The 22,605-nt window shown below is 34.7% G+C and overlaps 1 protein-coding gene across 8 annotated transcripts in view; it reads left to right on the top strand.

Annotated features, from left to right (window-relative positions):
• Positions 1–22,605, top strand: part of NAALADL2 (N-acetylated alpha-linked acidic dipeptidase like 2) — a 1,419,153-nt gene that overhangs the window by 745,774 nt on the left and 650,774 nt on the right. The window lies entirely within an intron of this gene.

Genomic DNA, 22,605 nt, shown 5'->3' on the forward strand with positions numbered 1-22,605 from the left:
CTGAACTCCTACCTTATTCTCTCATCATCATCATCATCTCATCTCCACAGATATAGTGCTTCAGAGTCTTCAAAGCACTTTACAAATATTTGTTCTCATTTTATTTCATTAGTAGTCAAAGGGTGGAACTCTTCTACACTGACCATGTTGCTTCTCCCTTCTGGAAAGAGCCCATTTTTTCTGCCTGGATTAGCTTCCTCTTTCCAGTTTGTCCTCGGTTTTCAAAACCTTTCTCAACACATAAGTACTCTGTGAAGACTTGTGAAACCCATCTCCATCTGATTGCTTTTGACTCTGTGTGCTTTCTAACTATTAATATTGATTGTATCACAGTCAACTTTTTATATGCATTTTTAGTGTCTATTGCCCTAATACATGTTTCTTTTATCCCTGCCATTGGATAAGCTTCTTAAGGTCAGGGACTAGAGAAGGTATTTATTTTATATCTTAAGCTTTCGTACCATGGAAGCCACTTTCATGCCAGCCTGCTATTTCTAGACAACCCAAAGGACTTCCATTTGCCTGGGCAGGACTTGGAGTATTTGTCACAAAGTGGATATACAATTGTTGTTAAGTAACAGAATGACAGGATTGCCATGACTTTGACTGGGTCATCTTAACCTCTAGGAACAAAGGTAGTCCAGAGACTTTGTTTCCGTTTAGACTAGAACATTAATTAATGTTTATAAGGGGAGAAATCAAGAGAGGGCCTTGATTGTCTTAATTCTACCGAAGCTTCGGAATGAGTGAGATTATGATCTACCACCTCACAGCTGCTACTTGACTGGAGATTAGGCAGCTTTCTGTAGTTCATAGTGTGCTAGAATTAGACATAGATTCGAACTTTAATGCCAAGACCCTCGGTGTGTGGTCCTAGGCATTTTACTTGACTTCTCTTCTCAGCTTCCTCATCTGTATAATGGAACTAATCATAACACTTAAGCATTTAAGGTTGTTGTGAAGGGAAGAAACTGGAATATCCTATGTAAGGCACATTATAAACTAAACTTTACAACCCCTTATGGTAGGTATTATTCCTTAAAATTTCCTGGGTGTGCCTTCTTCCCCACTGCGCCAATCATAAGCCTTCCATGTCTTCTCCTCCTGTACAGTTTTAACTCATATTTCCCCACAAAACTTCCATAAAAAATCTGTCAGCATTCTAGAACCTTATCCCTTCCACTCCATTTTATCCATTCCAATTCCACACCCCATGGCTTAGAGGACTCAGGATGCAAACTCTCATAGAAAAACTATTTATTCTGAACCAGAGCATATCTCAATTTTGAGATAGCTATAATATTTAAAATTTATATTTTATCTTTTAATTTTTTACTTTTATTATATTTATATGTCAGTGCAATTTATAATAATCATTTCCCAACATTTTGTTATCCATGTTCTCTCCCTCTCTCCCCCCTTCCCAAGATGGCAGGTAATGTAATATATGTTGCATGCCTTATATCTATATATAAATAAAAATATATATATTTACCTTTAGATTAATTACTTTGTGTTAGATATAAAATTTAGTATTTCTGGGGCCTTGGTTAAGCTCTGTTTTCTTCATGACCCTCAGTACCCTTTCTTGTAAAATACAGTGAATTGGACTGGAAGTCCTAGAAGAATCATCTCTGATTCGAATACTATGATAATTTAATTTTGTTGGAAGTACTTCTTCCAAGCTTAATAATATAATTGGAATTTTCCTTAAAATGTCTTAGAGTTTAGAACAATACTTCCCAATTCCATAAAGAATTTGGAATTGTTACAAGCCCACACTAGCTTTTAACAAATCTACTAAAGATGCTATTAAGCCTGCTTTTTATCATTTCAGAAATGTAGCTCGAATCAAGTCCTGGATGTCTCCTGTGGATGTGGAAATTGTTTTCTGTGTCTTTGTGGCATACAGATTGGATTAATGTAATTCTCTGTTTGTACCTTCGTCCATATCATCATTGCAGAAATTGCAACACACTTGGGCTGTAGTAATAAGTATGATCCACATTTCTCATGGGATAGTGAAAAATCTCACCAATCTGAAGTCTCTCTATTGACTTCTTGTTCTTCACTGACTTGAATTTAAAATTGAGTATTTGTATATCTGTTCAGACTTAAATAGTATCTTCACACAGAATAATTTGTCCAGTTCCAGAACTAAAATTTTAGGTCAATTTTAGATGCTCCTGGACAGTCAGTCCCTGAACCATATGATACATAGGGCAGGACTATGGAGAACACGGCAAATATGACTGCATTTTAGACATTGGTTAAAACATTCTTACCTCCCCTCACACACACACACACACACACACACACACACAATCGACCTTACTAGAATTGTCAATGTATACAAAATTTGACTTATTTGAGTTTTACACACTCTTGTTTCCTTTTCTACTTGCTCATGATACTATTGATAAGTAATGGAAGAATGAGAACATGTGCAATAAAAAAGGAGATTCCAATAGAAGAGCATGAAGGTAGTTAATTGCCATACTAACTTTTGAACCCCCCAAAAATAGAATCTTGGAAGGAAAAATGACCAGCAACTGAATTTGTCTTACCTTTAACATCTGGGGCATATTAGAAAGGAAAGAAGAAAACAAGTATCTATTATGCACCCAGTACATTTATAAATATTATCGTATTTGATCCTTACCACAACCTTGCTGTTGTTATCCTAATTTTACAATTGAAGAAACTGAGGCAGACAAATGTTAAATGATTTGCCTAGTAAATATTTAAGACCAAATTTGAGCTCTGGACCCAGAACTCTGTCTACCATTCTGTATAGTTGTTACTGAATGATGATGAAGATTTGAGTGAATTATTAGGGTTATAAATTTGGAATCATCATTGCCTGCTTTATTGAGTCATTTAGGAAATTTCTACAATATCTCTCATCTCTTCTCTCCCTTTCTGTCAACCTCAAGTAGAAACTTTGAGTCAGGAAGACCTGGTTTTAGATCCATTCTTGGATATTTAAACTCTTTGATTGGCTCTGGCCAAATAATTTATCCAATCACTTAGTCTCAGTAGCATCATCTATAAAATGATGATGTAAATATAGCTACTTTATATGGCCGTATTTTTCACACATCCTTATGTTCTATAAATGCCCATTGTTATTATTATTTGTTAATTTTAATTTTTATCATGGTCTTAGTTCAAATTATCTCCATTTACCTATCCATTGCAATAACCTCCTAATTGGTCCTTTGCCCCTTCGCTTTCTAATCTATCCACCACAAAAGTGAAAAATTGTTGTTTTTTTTCCCCGAAGGCACAGATCTCATGTGTCACTTGCATGAAAATGCAGCAATTCCTCTTTGTCTCCAAGTTAAAATATAAATTCCTTAGTATTTAAGACCATTCACAGTTTGGCTTCTTAGCCCCATTTCATATTCTTCACTTTAACCGATTTTATATCCCAGATAAGCTGACTTATTTGCCCTTCCTTCAACATTACCCTTTTCACTGGTACTTTCATATACATTCATACATGCATACATGTCTGTGTATACGCATATATGAATACAGGCTTTGCTTGGGACACCCTCACTTATCCCTCTTAACATCCCCAACTTCCTTTAATCCTAAGCACCTATGACGCCACCTTTAGGAAACCTTCTCTGATTTCTTATTTGGGAATGTTTTCCTTTTTCCCCAGTTGCTTTACATTGATCCATCTGTGTATACATTACTAGGAGTAGACCTTGAATGTAGTAGACAAGAAATACTACTAAATAATTCTCAAGTTGAATTACACTATTTTGTAAGTTCTGAATTTGATATGTGTAAACAATAGACTCAAGGAGAACCTGCCATGAAATGAAAATGACCAAAAGCTAATCTTACTCTCTGTTTAACATTTATTATATTCTATAACTCCATAATGAATATAAATTTAAAATACTTAACAGATCTTCCCCCTGCAGAACTGAATAACACTTATCTAATGAGATATCATGGTGTCATGCAGACATATACTATTCTTCCAGAGGTAGTATACACAGCAATAATTCAAATTATGGAATAATAATAATAGTTTGCAGTTAAACAACTTGTGGGTTAATTTAATTTTCACAATTCACTCTTTATGTAGATGAGAACACTGAGTTGCAGAGGGGTTTAATACCTTCCCCAAGTATTTACAATTAGTAAGTGTCTAAGCTTTATATTCTATATGATTTGGAATCCCTAGCTATGGATATTTCATCTGCAGTGTATCTCATTTATTTGTTTCCATGTGGGTTCCCTCGGGTAAAAAATCATCTTAAATCTTGTCTCTGCCATTATAATCTGTAGGAAAAAAATCCTGTTAATAATCTTATTATCGTGAGTTTGCTGGTAAGGCAAGAAAAATCTATCTTTAAATTGAAGTGACATATAATTTATGAAAATTCTTTGACGTCTTCTGCGCACCATCTATTCTGTGCCACTAATGTATCACTTGCCTATTGGAATAACATCATATCTCTTCTTTAAATTATTTTCCTCCCAATCTTACAAAATCAAATCACTCCTTTCTATGGTAGCAAGATATACTTTATTAGAAGGGGAAATTTTTGACACATTTTTGGTTCATAAAATTTTGTTTCCTTTTTTATTAGTCATATTAAACATGAGAATTTCTATACCTTTAACTTTGAATGCAGTTGTAGACATGTCCATCAAGAGCAACCGAAGTAGTCGTTTGAACCTGAACAGACTCAACCTGTCATTAGTGGAAGCCATTCCCTCTTTATGTAACAGGATTAATATGGTGTGGTACTTACAATCTTGGACTCCAAAAAGCACTTGCATCTGCTTTTTATTCAAAGAATCTTGGAAGCAAGCCAGGTTTATGTAGCGCTCGAGCCCATTGCTTACGTATTTGACAGTAACATCTGGCAGCACAGATGCTGAATTCTAGAGAGCCATAATTATTTTGAGAGGAGGAAGACAGTGTCTCACACAGTTATTATCATGCTTCTACCACAGGTACTAGAAAGAGGGGATCATTTTTACTTTCCTGACAGCATATGTTTTCACAACTTTAGAGATGAGATTTCTTGATGATGTACAACATTGAGATTAAGAATCATTATATGTTTTTAAGCAGGAGGAAGGTTAAAAAGAGCATCAAGGTTGTGAATGAAAATGTTTTGTTGTCCAAATGGCAGTTCAAAAGCTATTGAGTGGGATGCCAAAGTATGCAGGATAGCCTATTACAAGGAAAAGCTGATGACAACAATGTTTCTTGGTTTCACACTATGTCCTGGAGCCACTCATAAATAAGACTGTCAGATGTGGTACCAATGAAAGGAGTTTACTGTAGGTTTGTTTATCTCTACTGTGAAGATTTTCTCTTCCCCATCCCTCTCTCAGACAGATTATTATTCGAAGGAAGATGACAGGTGCCACCACATGTCTGAGAGCTTGTGTTTGAGAGAGGATATTGTATGTGCTTGGAATGCATGAGCAGTAATATTGGACGTTTCCCTTTTGCAACCTTGCCAACCATTGCAAGTAGTAGAAAACTCAGATTTGTTGTTTACTAGAGTAGCAACAGAGATGGAAAGTCAGGTGAAATTTGCTTCCATTACCTCTTCAATAGGGGCCAGAAATAGTTTTAAGGAAGTAAAAAGAGGAGTAGGGTATGATGTTCACGTGTTGCAGCCTACCTACACCAGGTGCAGGACACAGTATGCTTTAAGAATGGTGATCAGCAGACTCTGAGATCAGGGATTTGTATATAGAATAACCATGCTTCAGCATTGCTCTGATAATTCTGCATGTCACATGGACAAGACTTGTTTTGGCAAATCTATGGCATTTGTGCTAGAAGGGGCTGCTCCCTTCCCCAGTTCCACTGTACCTGAGGACAGTTCCTCTTATCACCCACCCCTCTGTCCAGAAGCCCATTGAGAGAGCTTCCTCTCTCCTCTCTTTGGAGTAAGGGGGCAGTTTGCATGCAGCATGAGGGTTGCAGTTTGGGCACTCAGTCTTCAAAAGGTTTGCCATTACTGGTCTAAACAATCCACTTTAGGGGAATCACTCTCATCACTTCAGAATAATTCAAGTTCCCTGAAATTTCTTCAACTTTCCTTTCTCCCAAGACTACATGGCACTCAAGGCTGCAGTCTATAGTGACCCTCCTCCACCCATTATTTTATCTTGAGGAACAAGGCAGGGGGGAGGCTTTTCTATTAGAAGATTTGAAAAAAGAACTACAGTTCAGCTGGAGATGGGAGGACTCTGGATGAAGATCTTGGATGCTTGTTCATCCTCTAGTTATGTTGGGCAACTGGACCACATTGGATAGTTGGTTGTGTTCTTACTTTTGTTTCAGGTTGTGGTAATGGGTGTTTAAAGGACTAGAATGAACAGTCTTATTTTCAGCAGACTTTGCAATGCAAGTCTTCAGTATGCAGAGATTGTATGGAGGAAGAAGGAAAGAACAAGCATTTATTAAGCACTAACTATGTCCTTAATAGTACATGGAACCATTACTGTGAGCAGTGCTAAGAGCTTCATATTTGATCCTCATAACAACCTTTTGAGGGAGTTACTATTATTAGCCTAATTTACAGATAAGGAAACTAAAGCAGTAAGAAGTTGTGACTTTCCCTAGTGTCACACAGCTAGTAGATGTCTGGATTTGAACCCAGATCTTCCTGTCTTGAGGCCTGACCCATCATCCAATGCACCATGTTGCTGGGTGGATAGGCAAAGAAAAGACAGAGCTAGAACAGAGAAACAACTATGAAATTTTGGGAGTTTGAGAGTATTTCCAAATTATCCCTGAAATTGCCTTCCACAGGCTACCTCTACTCCCAGAGGGGTGATTGGGAATCAGAGTGGTGTGCTTGTCTGTCCCACTTTGGCTTCTCCACAGTGTGTCTCATACCTTGTTGCCTGTGCTCTAGTGCTGCCCCCCAGGTCCTTTAAGGCTCTTGATGCTGAAATGTAGCATAACCATGATGCTTTCGATCTCATTTAATGCTGATAAAATTCAAGGGCCCAACTCAAATGGCCTCTTGAGGAGGAGGCAGCGTGTACAGTGGTCAGAATATTAGATTTGGGATCAAAGGACTTGGGACAAAATTCTTCCTCTGTTTTTCCCTACCTTGTCCCCTTGGACAAGCTGCTTAACTTTTCTTAGCCTCAGACTTTCTCCTCTGTAAAACGAGGGCGTTGAAACAACTTTGCAGTGCCCTTCTAGGTCTAAATCAATGTTTTTATTGTCCTCTATGTATCTTCACTTTACATTTAATAGTTGTCAGATTTTTTTCATTTAGCAGCATCCATCAGGTCACTTTATATATATATATATAAACTGTTACCTTTTGTCGTAGGATCAATACTTTATATTTGTTTCAGGGTAGAAGAGAGGTAAGGGCTGGGCAGTGGGGGCTAAGTGACTTGCCCATGGTCACATAGCTAGGAAGTGTCTGAGTTCAGATTTGAACAGTGTCTGAGTTCAGATTTGAACTCAGGACTACTTGTCTCTAGGGTTGGCTCCCAAGCCACTGAGCCAACCCAGCTGCCTCAATCCAGTCACTTTATTAAAATATTAAACTGAATTATAAATTTAAAATAAGATATATAACTAATTTTCAGATTCTTTATTCTCCTAAAATTCCTTAGATAAACACTTACTACCACAATAAAAATATTAATACAATTTTCTTGCTTGTATAAAGATAATTTTTGTGGATATAAGAATAAGAATAAGGATATAAAATAAGAAAATATATGTAATTGTGATGAATCCTTCCCCCACTGCCTAGAGGCAAGGGGTGCTATATTTCGTCCTTCCCCCGGGAATCTTTGGTAGGTATGCGTAGGGTTTTTTAGGACTCTCTCATTTCTGTTCCTAGTTCAGCCCCTCAATTTTAGGGGGCCCAAGTACCCCAGCTACATTTAATTGTATAACTGTCAATCAGTTCATTAGCTTTTTCAGCTGGTTTTGGGGAAGGGAAGATGTGTTAGTTATATAGCTTAGCTCAGTTTCTAGGCAGCATTAATCCCACCAGATCCAAGTTCAAAGCCCCTCTAGTATGGATTCCTGAGAGCTTCTCAGAGCTTCTCTCTTGGGCTTGTTCCACTATTTGGTCTATAATTCTGCGACTCTAATTTCTAGTTTAAATTTCTGACTCCAGGACTCCACTCCTCGCACCTAGGCTTGAAAATGACAAATAGAATTAGAACCAAACCCCAAGTTCCCTGGGCCGTGAGGCCTAAGAGAAGGAGAGGAGGCCTCAGACCTGGCCCCACCACTAAATGATGTCACTCAGCGAGTGAATGAGTTCTCTGACCCCGGGATACCTTTGGCAACACAGAGGCAGAGACAGATACTGTCCAAGCCTGTGCTCTTAGAGATGCAGGCAATTGTGCCTACACACCTAGCGTTTTTCCAGCCTCGTGGTGGATAAGCAAAGAATGTCCTTCCTTAGAAACAGTTCCCTAGTGCTTCCTATATACACACAAAACACACCCGTTATATATGCACATATACACATGTATGTGTGTATGCTTACATGCACATACATAATATGGAGTTATGCATACTCAGTGATTGCCTAGTGCTCCCATTTTATGTCATTGGGATATTGTTCTACTTTCCACTGGTTTTGAATGATGGGACAAAAAGGGAAAGAGCTGTATTGTCAGAGAGTTATAATATACTGCGTTCTGAAGTGATTTTAAAATGTCAATGGTTGAAGTAGATAATTTTGGCAGAATTACTGTATTGTATTTAAAGAGTCCGCCAGACTATTGCAGAAAATGTTAGAGTGTGATTTTAGACCATACACAGATAACTGTTTCATGAATAGATAGTTATTATTAGCTCTGTGTTGACAGGAGAACTACTTGGTGTTTCAGAAAACTTCATTTTTACTACTGCATGATCTCTTTGAGATATACAAGGGCTCAGACTTTCAGTTTGCCCATAATATTTACTTAATTTGGCTGAAGTTGGGCCAATAATATTTATTCTACCGATCTCATTGTGATGTTGAGACTAAAGAACCTAAAAGATATAGTCCTTATAAATTATTAAAATGATTATGAAAGCAGCATCTTGTATTTGCCATCTTTTTATTCTTTATTAGAGTAGCCTCTTTCCTCCTTCACTTCTTTGAGTTCTTATTCCTTCTTGTTTTGACTGTTGACTCTTCTGTTTCTCTTTTTTCTGTTCCTCCCTTCCCCACCCTCCATAATACAGAGCTCACCAGGTACCAAAAGGACTAGTAAAGGACCCAAGTTAATATTTCATCAAAACTCTTTCTTCCATTCTGTCTTGTTCTTTCTGTTTTTCTTTCTCTCTATTCCATTTTAGCTTTCTGTTTTCAGAATTTTCTCTAGTTTAAACCAGCTTCTTTAAGCATCCCTTTCCTCACTTATTGGTATGACTAAGATACCAACAAATCTGAAATAATTTATGATGTTATTATGATATCTAATCCCTGAGGCTACAAATAAAATTAAAAAATTAAATCCCTTCCCTCCAAATGATTATAGTATAGCCTGCTGGGGGAAGACAATACATCAAAGGGAGCTGAAAGGGGGAGAACTAGAGGATGGAAGAAAAGGGGAATAGGAAGAGGAGTAAAAGAGTGAAAATATGTCTGACCTGGACTCTTCCTCTAAATAGAGGACGTTTGAGCAACCAAAATATGGCACTTATCCATTAAAACACAGAAAATAAGTTTTGCTCATCAAGTTGCCATTTCTGGGAATCAGAGAATAGAGAAATCACATAGAGGATAGATAATAGATTAAACCTGAAGATATTTTCTTATATTTTGTCTTCATTTTCTGTATTACAAACTTAAGGACTTTTGATCCGAACTGGATGACTCTAGGGTCAAGTGAAGGGCACGTCCTTGAAAAGTACAGTATAGACATTCTGCTATTATAACCATTTTGAGAGTCAACATGTTTAGGTAATGAGATTAATGTCTTCACAGTAGTTTAAAACCAAGTTCACATTTTCATATAAATGGTTCTTATACTAAATTAGCATGCCCCATTACCCATGTCCTCTAATTGAAGAATTAGAGACAAGTTAAGTGCTGGGGGAGAATCACATGGCATACTGTGTTGAATAAAACACTTATAGAATCATAGCATTTTAGAGCTGGAAGAGACTTTTAAGATCACCTTTTCTAAATCCTTTATTTAATAGATGAAGAAACTCAGGTGCAAAAAAGTTAAGAAACTTGCCAGGGGACAAAGAAAAGCAAGGAGGTAGATTTGAGGCTGTAATCCAGGTGCTCTGATTCCAAGACCTGGCTCCCTTATGTTGTATAATCAGTTCTGCACCTAGAATGTTCAGAAGCCTTCTGGACAGGTTTTTGCATGGAATTGTAATTCAGGAATTTGGAACTCCCCATGTGCCTTTCAGTACCAAAGTAAGGTAGCAGATATTTTTATACTGAATCAAATACTTCAAGTATGCAGAGGACAAAATCAGTATTCAAGACTATAGAGTCAAAGTGCTTCATCTAGCCATTTAATTACATTCTTAGACCTGTTCACTTCTACATAGTCTACTAATTATCAAAGAGACTGTTGAGGCCAACTCTGTCAGAACCGATGCCGTCATACCTAAACCATTTTCTTCATTAGAATAGCAAAGACATATTTCATAAGAAATCTCTTATGTATATCACAAAAGCAAGAATTTGTCCTTAGATTAGGCTTTCAATATTCAATGGAAGTTCTTCCAACTTAAAGGGTACTGTAAATCACCCAGCATCCCTAAAATATCCTCATATTCAACACCATTTTATTCAATTTTTTAATTTAATACTTAGTCACCACCACCACCATCACCACTACACAATTTAAATAAATACTAAGTAATTATGTGCAAAACCACAATCTTCATATTGTTTACAATTTGTTTATAATATATAAATTATATATGTGTGCTAATATAAACATCCTGCACTTTGGAGTTCCCTTTGGATTTCTTTTACTTTAATACTTCTTTTCCTTGATTTTTGTGGCTGCTATATTCAATGAAATCATCTTATATGTTATTCTTGTTCCATTTCTTTTCATATCTTCATGTTTTCCTTTTTTATATTTCCAATATTCATTATTTCTACTAACATAATACAATCCATGATTTTCAGATATCATGCTCTTCAACCATTTTCCCAATCATTTCATTTGTATTATTTTCAATTGTTCTGTCATTATAACTTTTTTTTAATCTATTATTTGACACTGGAGATTTAAAGGAAAGAAAGGACAGTTTTTTCCTTGGGAATGTTTCATTCCACTTGGTGGGATGAAAGTTAGAATAATGCATTAGTAGCACAGATGAATACAGCAAAAAAAATGAGAAGTGATAGGAAAAAAGAGAGACCCAAACAAAGGATCTTGGAAAATTTATGAGAGAAAACACTTTTGATAGCTGTACTACAGGAGCTCTGTGACTGAAAGCCATATAAACAAACAGATTGGTTCTATATGACCCAAGCATCATCCTATGACAAATTTTCAACTCGAATGTCAGATAATTACATTGAGTAAAACTGATGATTAGCTGTTGTCCAAACCAGTATAACAGAAGAAATAAAATACAATTTGGGCATAGCATTTCTTTTCTCTGCTAAAGATCCATGAGGGTCCGTCCTTAAGAAGAATAGAACACTAGCCAGTTCAGAGCAATAATGCCAAAGTAGCCATCTATGGGGTTTTCACTTTTTAATGGCCCTAAAGTTCTTGACCTTGGTAAAAAAAAGAAAGAGGAAGCACTGGAAGTTAGTTGTTAAGCAGAATTCAGAGAATCAATTTGCCATTTGCCCAGGTTTACTTACAAGCTCATCCAAAAACTTAGTTCCTATCCTTTGAAATAAAGATTATTTGATACAGCTCCTTTATTTTAAAAACTAACGTCATTTCCTGAATAATTTACAGAATTGCTAGTGATTGATATAAATTAGGTGTTATTCATTTAAGAAAACAACCTCCTATTTTCCTCCACCCTGTTGTCTGAAATTCTAGCACAGATTGTTTCAAAAGACTTAAAACTGCAGCCTAAACTACTAAAGCTTAATTTTAGGCTATTAAAACTTTAAAACTGCACTAAGACTTTTGGAACACCTTAGATTAGAAATATATTTCTTTATACTAAGCAATCCCTATGTAGCTATTTATAGTTTATCGGATCTGTGAGACAATGGAAGAGGATTTTTCTTTGGATGCTATAGGATATTACCCTGCATATACAGAAGATATATTCATTACTAATATCTCAATATATCTGGCAAAACTTCTTATCCATTGTTGCCTATTTACAACTATAATTTATGCTTATTAATGAGTATGAATTCATTCTTTGTACTTATATTCCCAACATCCAGAACCCACTTGGCATATAATAGCTGATTATTAAATATCTATTGAGTAGATAAGGGGAAACCATACTTTTATTTTCACAAAGCTAGAATTTCCATCAAAATAACATTTTGTAGAAAAGGGAATTGGTCTAGGTCAAAGAAGTAATACCCAAAGATCTCAAATATTTTAGCTCTGTGTGAGCTGTGCTTATTTTCTCTTGCTCAATTTATCTAAATGTCTTATACCTCTTGAGTCTGTAACACAAGCCAAAAGTTGTAGTATGGCTTTGTAGTGTTTGTAAATTCTTTTACTGATTCTGGCAAGAAATTAGCACTCAAAGGGGGAAAGCATCATCCATGTAGTTAATATTTCAATATCTTCATATACCTTAATTTGATTTTTAAAAGAATTCCCTGTACTTATGAGAAAGAATGCTATCCACATCCAGAGAAAGAATTGTGGGAGTAGAAACACAGAAGAAAAACAACTGCTTGATCATATGGTTCAATGGGGATATGATTGGGGATTTTGGCTTTAAATGATCACTCTATTGCAAATATTAACAATATGGAAATAGGTTCTGACCAGTGATACATGTAAAACCCAGTGGAATTGCTTGTCTGCTATGGGAAGGGGGAGGGAGGAGGGGAGGGAAAGAACATGAATCATGTAACCATGGAAAAATACTCTAAATTAATTACTTGAATAAAATGTTTTTAAAAAGAAAATAGCTTTTGAAATACTTTCTTCATAGATAGTGAGCATATTTTTTAAGTGTAGGTTATTAGCAAGATACTTTAAAAATGAAGTCAAACTTTTAATGGCTATTACTGTATTAGGAAGTCAAAATTAGATTTTTTTTTTGTAAAAGCAGAAAAAAGTCTGAAAATAAAACATTAATTTTAGAAAGCAAAAAAATAATAAAAGAATTCCCTGTGTTTATGAATTGAAACAGAAGAATCCATGGACTTACTTTTTATTCAGGTGAATTTCTATATTTGGCTATTCATTGACTCCTATAAAACTAGCCAAGCTGAGAAAAGATAGAGATTCAAATGAAGCATCTTGATTTTTAGAATGTGACTTTAACAGAGAATTGAATAGCCTCTTCCAGCTCTGCCACTTGCTAGCAATGTGAGTCTGGGCAAGCTGTTCCCCTCTGAGTGGGTTTCTTCATTTTTCAAATGGGGTTAAACTTCTTGCCCTGCCTGTGTGACAGGGCCATTGTAAAGACCTACTAAGATAATTCATTGCTGTGAATTTTGAAAACTGGAGAGGACCAAATCACTGGAATATATTATTTAGAAAGACTAATTATTGTGTTGACAATTGAAGGGAGATGTTTTTAGGTAGGGTTCAGGAATATACTATAACAACATGGTATTAATAGTAAGAATATGAGAAATAAAGCATAGATAATGTCACATAGCCTTTAACTGCTCAATTTTATGTGAGGGTTTAAGAAAACATACTCTTCAAGGTTTATCACAGGGGATCTCTACTATACAATACTATTACACTTCATCCTCAGACTTTTAGTAATTTTTTTCCTTATGGTCTATAAACTGTCCACGGTAAGCTTGGTGTGCTGAAAGTAACCCTGAATTTAGAATGAGAGCATCAAGGTTTTTTTTTTTAAATTTCCTGTCTCTGTCATTGAGTTAACTTATTTTCCCTCTTTGGATCTCATTTTTTTTCATTTGAATTAGTCAAAATGAATTAGACTTGGAAATTTTTAAGGTCCTTTCTGACTAAATTTTATGATTCCTCAAGTACTTATCAAAGATCTGCTTGAAAATATCCAATAATGAGGGCACCTAGGTGGCTCAGTGGATTGAGAGCCAGACCTAAAGAGAAGAGGTTCTGAATTCAAATTTGGCCAAAGTTATTTCCTAGCTGTGTGACCCTTGGACAAGTCATTTAACCTCCTTTGCCTACCCCTTATTGCCCTTCTGCCTTGGAACTAATACACAGATTAATTCTAAGATGAAAGGTAAGGTTAAAAAAAAAAGAAAGAAAACACCCAATGTTAAAGCCCTTGAGCCAGTCTTCATCAGGTAAGTAGGAGGAAAAAGACAAGAAAAACATACTGTGGGTTGTGCTTAAAAAATATATGGAATAAGCCGATATTTCACGATCAGGGTAAAGCCCTTAAAACAGTAGCATATCTGTGAGCAACCTAAAGAAACACATTAGCTTTCTTCTTTGAAAAGTTTATTCCAAGGGCAAAGTGCACCATGATATGTGCTTGTTTTGGCTTCTAAAATATATAAAAGAATCGGGAAACATCAACCCTCTCGTCAGATGATAAATGAGGTATATTTCTAAGATCCTGAGTAGGAGGAATGTTTCTTTGTGGAGGTAGATTCTTAAATGATTTTCCTCCATGTACCTTTGTTCTGTATAGTGATGGAGGGGGAATGGGTATCTGAATAATTGCCCACTTCTCTATTGTTTAAAAATGTCTTGAAAACCTTAAGTGGTAAACAACTGTTAACTGTCATCAATCATCAGTCATCAATAACAACAAACAATGACATCAACAATAACATCATCATCAACAACAAAAATATCATCAACATCAACAACATCTTCATCAACATCAACATCTTCATCTTCATCAGCATCAACGATAGCATCATCTTCATCAGCATCAACGATAGCTTCATCTTCATCAGCATCAACGATAGCTTCATCTTCATCATCATCATTATTCAGCTCATTCTTCTCAGCTTGACTTAAACTGGAATAGTACCAGAACAAATTACTACTTTGATAATGATAACAGTTAACAGTTATATAGCACCGACTGTACACAAGGCACTTTATAAATATTAGCTTACTTGATCTTCACAACCCTAAGAGGTAGGCGTTATTATTATCCCCATCTTAGAGATAAACTGACTCAGCAAGAAGTTAAGTGACTTGCCCAGAGCCACACATAAAAGTGACTGAGACTAGCTTTGACTGAGGCTGAAGTCTTTTTACTATAGTCCAGCACTCTGTCACCAAATATATATAGCAGAACCAGAAAAACGCTGTATATAGTAACAGAAGTATTGTATGATGATCAACTGTGAAGGACTAAACTATTATCAACAAATCAAGTTTCCAAATCCACAAGGATTCATGATGAAAAATTCTTTTCAACTTCAAAGAAAGAACTATATGTATTTATATACACACATATACATTTATATATGTGTGTGATGTTTTTTAGTCATTTAATCATGTCCTACTCTTAGTGATCCTGTGGACTAACTGATCATAGGGTTTTCATCACAAAATTGTGGATTTTTATGACAAAAATCGTGGAATGATTTACTATTTCCTTCTCCAGTTCTATGAAGACAGATGCTAAATGACTTTTCCCAGGGTTGCTGTGAAGATTGTTAACTCACCCCTGCCCATTTTTAGATTTAATCACCAAAAGCGTATACACCTCACTTACACTTGAGTGGGGAAGGTCTGTGACCCACATGTGCAATAGTGGGTGACGAATCAGAATCAGCCCTAAGCAAAGCCTTAGCTGTAATTGGTACACGTAAAATGGGAGGAAGTCACAGGAAGTGACGAAAAGGAACGACCTTTAAAAATGGCAAGAACTTCCTGTGAAGGGCTTTTTGGTATTTCATCTTCAACTTGACTTTGGAGGAACTCTGACTGGGGATCTTGGACTGCTTCTACTTTCCTTAAAATTACCACATGGAGTAAGTGAAAAAGGCTGACTGCTATCCTGAGTTTTCTCAGGAGAGGCCTCCCCTCTCGAGAAAGGCTCCCTGTACTCCAGGTCCTCTGCTCGAGGTCGAGGCCTCTCTGGCTAAGGACTAATTAGCGCTGCCCGGGTTGGGCCCAGGGCCAGAACAAATTCTTAGTGTATGGGCTAGATATCTTACCCTCTCTTCTCTGAGATTTTCTTACTTTCACTCTTTTCATATTTTACAAGTAAATTGTTAAAATAAATCTCTTTGGAATTTGACTAAATTCCTGGCAACCCTACTGCTAAACAGTTATACTAACCCCTTACATTTCCTAGCTACTAAGTATCTAAGGCCAGATTTGAACTCTGATCTTTTTGACCCCAGGCCCAGGGTTCTAACCATTGCATCACATAGTTACCTAGTTAGGTGAGCAAAATGACTACCTTTTGTGACTGAACCAATTTGTTGGGATATAATAAAATCATCTATCTTAGGGTCACTAAAACTATTTTTGGACTATAATAGGAAACAAGGTTATGGAAATGATATGTACTTCATCTTATTCCTATGTGATTTTAATTTATTCTCTTAAGGCTCTGTTTTCAAATGTTGTTTTCATTCCTGGTAGTCTAAAGAATGTAATTATTTAATAAGGAACATTATTTAAAATGTTTGTGAATGTTTATGAATTCATGTTTTGGTCCGGTCGTTATGAGCAACAAGTCTGTCCTGCAATACTTTTTTTGTGGAATTCTCCAGCAAATTTTGAAATTTATTATTTAAGCACAGGAAATGATCATCTGTGACTTTACAGTTGATGGCGAGTGTCTGATTTATGGTACTAGCCACTGGGTTGTGTCTTTTCTAAGTATTTAGTAATTTTTAAAATTTTAGACCCTGGAAAATATTATTATGGCATGAGAAATGGGTTGTAATTTGATGACAATGATGATAATTACTATTTTAGGGACAGAGTTTGGACCTGTGATTTCATTTTTATCAGAAATTCTTGTGCAATGTGGAGCTAAGTCTGTAATATGTTTTCCTTACAAGATTCTCCAGGACCTTGACAAGATGGAAGAATCTCTCTTTTTCTGCTATTGGCTTGAGTCTACACTGATTCTGTCTCCACTTTTCAACAAAGTCAGATGTTCATATTTCTGTTCTTCTGAACCACTTAATACTAGGTTAAGTAATTAAGTAATATTAATATTATAAAAGATTATTTCAGTTGAGAGATATTTAACCAACTTAAGAGTTTTTATTTTTTAATTTTTATTTCATTTTCATTAATTTCATTTTTATTATTTATAATTATTATTTTATTAATTTTATTTAATTAACACAATAAATTAATTAATCATCAAAACTAATTAAAAAGAAGTTTTAAAAAACATTTCTTAGACATTTTTTCCATAAAGAACCATGAACAGAGACTAGAGAACATGGAGATATGTTGCCATCTTCACTGATCGAGGAAAGAAGCACATTAATGAATGATTTATTCAATTATTAAGTATAGCCTTTCAAGATTAAGGTTACCTAATCACTTCCATTACCCATATCACCAGAAAACTAATTCCTTCACTCTCCTCAAACCCAATTTATTCCAATTTTTAAATTTCTTAATATATTATTTTGATCATCTTTTATGGCTTATTTTAGTGATAAATTAGAGTAACCACTTGATCATTCTGATCTATTATATAGAAGCTGGTTACTGAGAAGAGTAGGTAGACATGCTTACCTCTTTAACTTTGTTCCATGCAGAACTAATGCATGAACATGCCTTTAGGTTTCTTTATTGGTCATGACTCTATCTTAAACATTATTTTTGAACGATGACTATAAGCTTCAAACCATAGTAATTCTATGTAGATAATTATGTATTATAATCATTACTTATATTATTGAATCGTGTATTATTATTATATATAGGCTCCTGGCCCAATGATTCAGAAATTAAACTGCTATTTGGTATCTGTAACATGCTCTCCTTTTCCATCTTTCCTTTTCCTCCTTATTCACCCCTGAGCATTTCGCACTTATCCCTTTTATTTTTACTCTTTGCATCCTGGCCATGGCGCTTCCCTTGTCATTTTCCATACCTTCAGTTTGGACGTCTCCCAGAGCAGATCATTATGCAGGTTTTTGCCAGACTTTGATGATAGCTATTCTGTCAAATGTTGGCTCTTTTATTGTTTTGTTACAAGTTATATAGGAATAGATATCTAGAGACACATATTTGTTAACTTTCTGAGTTGGCATCTAGTTGCAAGTGGTGGTATATACCATTTAGCATCATTTCCAACTCTCCTGTTGAGAATTTTTCTTTGCATTTTGATGATATGAAAGAGTTCTGCGCATTTTATTCCCCTATGCAAACTTTTTAGCACCTTCCTCTTTCACTATCCAGAACACTGAGTATTTTACCTGACTGACAACTTTTAACTCCATTTTAATTTCATGCTGGGTTAATCTGTTTTTGCTGAAAAGTAGATATGTCGTGTCAGTTATATAATCATTATACATTAATTATATAATTCATATTGCTTCTCAACACAAGCAGATTAAAGATTTAAAAACACATTAGAGTACCCATGAGTTTTTATTTTAAAAGATTTTTTCAATGAACTCTATCCTGAAGTAAATGGGAAATGCTGATAAATTTGTGGGAGTGCTAATTTAAATTTCAGTAGAAAGAAATTTCACTATTTCTTCTTTGTTTACATATTTATTTTAGTGTATTTTCTAGAAAACATAGTCTTGAGGATATCATGCATGCTGGCAATTTTAAACATTTGTTTTCTGTATACTAGAGAGATGATTTGGTATAACAGAAATTATTTGGAAGTACATAAACCTAGATTCTACTATCTTCCATTATATTTGTTATGTTCACCAAGTCATTTAACTTCTCTAGGATTCAGTATCCTCATCTGTCAAATAAAGAAGTTTTAGATGATTTCTATTGGTTCCTTAAAGCCCTCTAATTTTTAAGTTAATTTAATAATAACACCATGTTTTTTCTTCATTTCCCCTTTTAACATGAAAATAAGTGGATTTCCAATGACTATGCCAGTATAGTCTGTCTTAGATGAAAGGCCTTCAAGAATGAAATAAGAAATGATATAAGTTGTGTAGGGATAAAATAAATTTTATTCATGTAATCACTTTTATCAATGCTTTTTTCATTTTTTTTTAAATTCTTAATGACTTTTCTGTGTATTCCTACCATTCTTTCAGAGGATCCAAACAAACAATTAGAGGCTCTCCACTAGTTCTTTTCACATTTAATAAGTACTCCTTAAGCACACAAGCCATCAGTTATCTTTATTACTAGTTGCCAGCTCAATTCTTCCTATATACCTTTATTTGATGAAGTCACATTTATTAATAAACTTTCTGTATATATAGTGCAATCTAGTTATATCTAACATACATGCCTCTATTGATGCTTAGATCTCCTGAAATTGTTCTTTAGAACATGATTTACAACCACAAGGCTCTACTGAAAAAAATATTATTGTTAAAACTATGAGTTCATATTGGGAACTAAAGTCACAATTCTTTCTAAGAAGTAAATTAGCCTTCAGGAACTTAGAAAAGGAATGATACATCAATATAAAATGCTAGTGCTGAACATTTGAAACTTTTTACAAGACTTTATCACATCCATTGTTAAGAAATATTAAGGTGAATGTAGGTCCAACCTGTTAAATATCTTGTTGTTGCAGTTTTTTTAAAGTAAGGCTAACATGCTAGAGCTAATAAATTGAAGAGAATGTTTCTTCCGTATCGCTCTTCACTTTTATACGCTCCTTTTATGCCACCAAAATATATTATAAACCAACTGTGTACATTTCAGATAATCAGAGTGAGAAATGAATGGCAGGTCAGCATCAAACAGACTTGTGACCTACAACTTAAACAACCAATGATTTCCATCCTGACTTTTCATCACATTAAAGGATGACTCCTTCTGGTCTTCATCGATGGCTGTGTCAGAGTTGAAAAGGATATGCAAGGTCAGCTAGTCAAACTGTTTCACAGATTGGGAAAAGGAAACCCACAGAAAGTAGGTGATCTGAAAAGAAGTTTGGAGAGTAGCAGTAGAAGTGGTAGTGTTTGCAGAAGTGCTCATAATCATCATAATTCAGCTTTTCTGGTTTATAGAAATATTTTTTTTACCTAATCTAAAATATGACTTTACTTTCTCTCAATTATATGTAAAAACAAGTTTGATAATGTTTATTGATACATGTTTCAGCTTGTCCTTCCCACCACCACATCAAGAAGTGAAAACACTTTTAATATTAATTATTTAAAAAATTGAATTCCAAATTTTATTCTTCCCCAACCCCCCCTCCCCAAGACAGTAAAGAATCTGATATATATATATATACACATATGTATATATATATATATATATCTTTTACATGTGCAATCATGTAAAACATTTCCCAATATTATTCATTTTGTAGAATAGATAGAAAGAAGAGGAGGAAAGTATGTTTAGGTTTGCATTCAGACTCTACCAGTTCTTTATCTGAAGGCAGATGGCATTTTTTCATGACTTCCTGGGATTGTCTTGGATCAGAGCTTTGCCAAGAATAACTTAAGTCATTCACAATTGTTCATGAAAAAAAATCTGTTTGCATCAGTTCATGAAAATATTTTCAGATTTTTCCAAATAACTTTGCTTATTATTTCTTATTTGGCATAATAATATTCCAACACAATCATATACTATAACTGATTCATTCATTCTCCAATTAATGGACAACCCATCAATTTCTAATTTTAGCTCTTACAAAAGAACTTCTATAAATATTTTTTTAACAAATAGGTCCTATCCCCTTTTCATAATTTCTTTGGGAGCCAGTAGTATTGTTGGATCAGAAGTTTTGTGTTATTTTAGAGCATTTGGGCATAGCTCCAGAATGGTTGGGTCAGATTGCTACACTATCAACGGTGTATTAATTTTCCTTCACCTCCTAATGGAAGAGTTTTTAGTAATGATTCAGGATTAGATCATCTCTACCAGAAATAAGAGAAGAATTTCCCCTAATAAGTCTAGACTTATTGATCAATACCAATTATGTAAGGATACAGAAGAAATTTGTAACATATTACTACTTGTTGTAACTAGTAAATACCTACTGAATTCCTAGAAAGACATGTTCAAGTAGTCTAAAACATTTGCAAAACTTTTGCTATTTTTCATAAACCAACAGTCAAATTCCCATATAATTTTTAGATTATTCTTAAGTATTAAAGCAAATAAATTGTAGTAGAACTGATCTATAACAGACAGGAAACTTTTAAGGCACAATTGCTCAGATATGCCATCGTTTCTTTAAAAAATTAAGAACAGTCATTTTAATTAAATATTTCTATACCAGATACTCATAATCTCTGAATTACATGTAATTAAAACTTTACAAATATAGAAGTATGGCAGAAAAAATGAACATGGTGTGGGAGCTGCACTAGGTACATTTTATCTCTATCAACTTGTCTATCACTGAGGTTATCACAATAATGCTCTTAGTGAGTCTACAAAAGATGAGCCTTCATCTCAGTACTTTTACAGTCAATTGCTGGTAGTTATTTCACTTACCTGTGCAGGTGTCTGCAGAACATTTAATATAAAAGCGTAATAAAATGGCCGCAGGACCCAAGACAATTTCTGTCTAAATTCCATCCAAAAAATACAAGAAAAAACAGGTTATAAAATTATTATTAATTATAAATGTTTATATGTTGCTTAATATATTGCTTTAAGACTTGTAGAATGTTTTATGCATGTGATCCCATTCGATTGTCACAGTTGTCTTAAGTGGAAAAATTAGCTCATTGTAAACATTGTACACAATAACAATAGTGTAAGATGATCAACCATGAATGACAATTATTATTAACAAGACAAAGATCCCGGGCAACTCCAAAGTCCTCTTGAAGAAATAGCCTATCCACTACTATAGAAGGAACTGATGGAGTTTAAATGCAAACTGAAGCATAACCTTCTTCACTTTTTCCTCCATGAATTTTTCTCTCATGTAAATGATTTGTTTTTTTGATTCACATGACAGTATGGATATATGTATTGTATGATAATACATGTACAGTCTGTATCATAATATTTGCATTGTAAAGTGTTTGAAAATAATTATTAAAAATTTTATCAACATGTAATCTTAAAAAAAAAAAGAAACCAGTTAGAGCTTCAGATGATTCTTTCTTGCTGTTGGGAATGTGGTAATATTTTTAGATTTTGATTCCGTGAAATAAGCATATGGTATTAATGTTAGAAATTTTAAAAATAGGCATTTTTAGAAGGCAAAGGAGGTAGTAATTGTAACTTGATATTTACATAATACATTAGTGTTTTCAGATCACTGTACCTCTACATACAATATTTCATTTGATTCCCTAACAACTGAGGTGAGTACTACATATACAATAATCTTCATTTTACGTATAAGAATACTAAGAATAAGAGAAGTTAAGCAGCTTCCCTGAATCCTACCACTATCATGTATTTGAAGTAGGA

The sequence above is a fragment of the Monodelphis domestica genome, chromosome 8, assembly GCF_027887165.1.
Source record: "Monodelphis domestica isolate mMonDom1 chromosome 8, mMonDom1.pri, whole genome shotgun sequence".
Classification (NCBI taxonomy): domain Eukaryota; kingdom Metazoa; phylum Chordata; class Mammalia; order Didelphimorphia; family Didelphidae; genus Monodelphis; species Monodelphis domestica.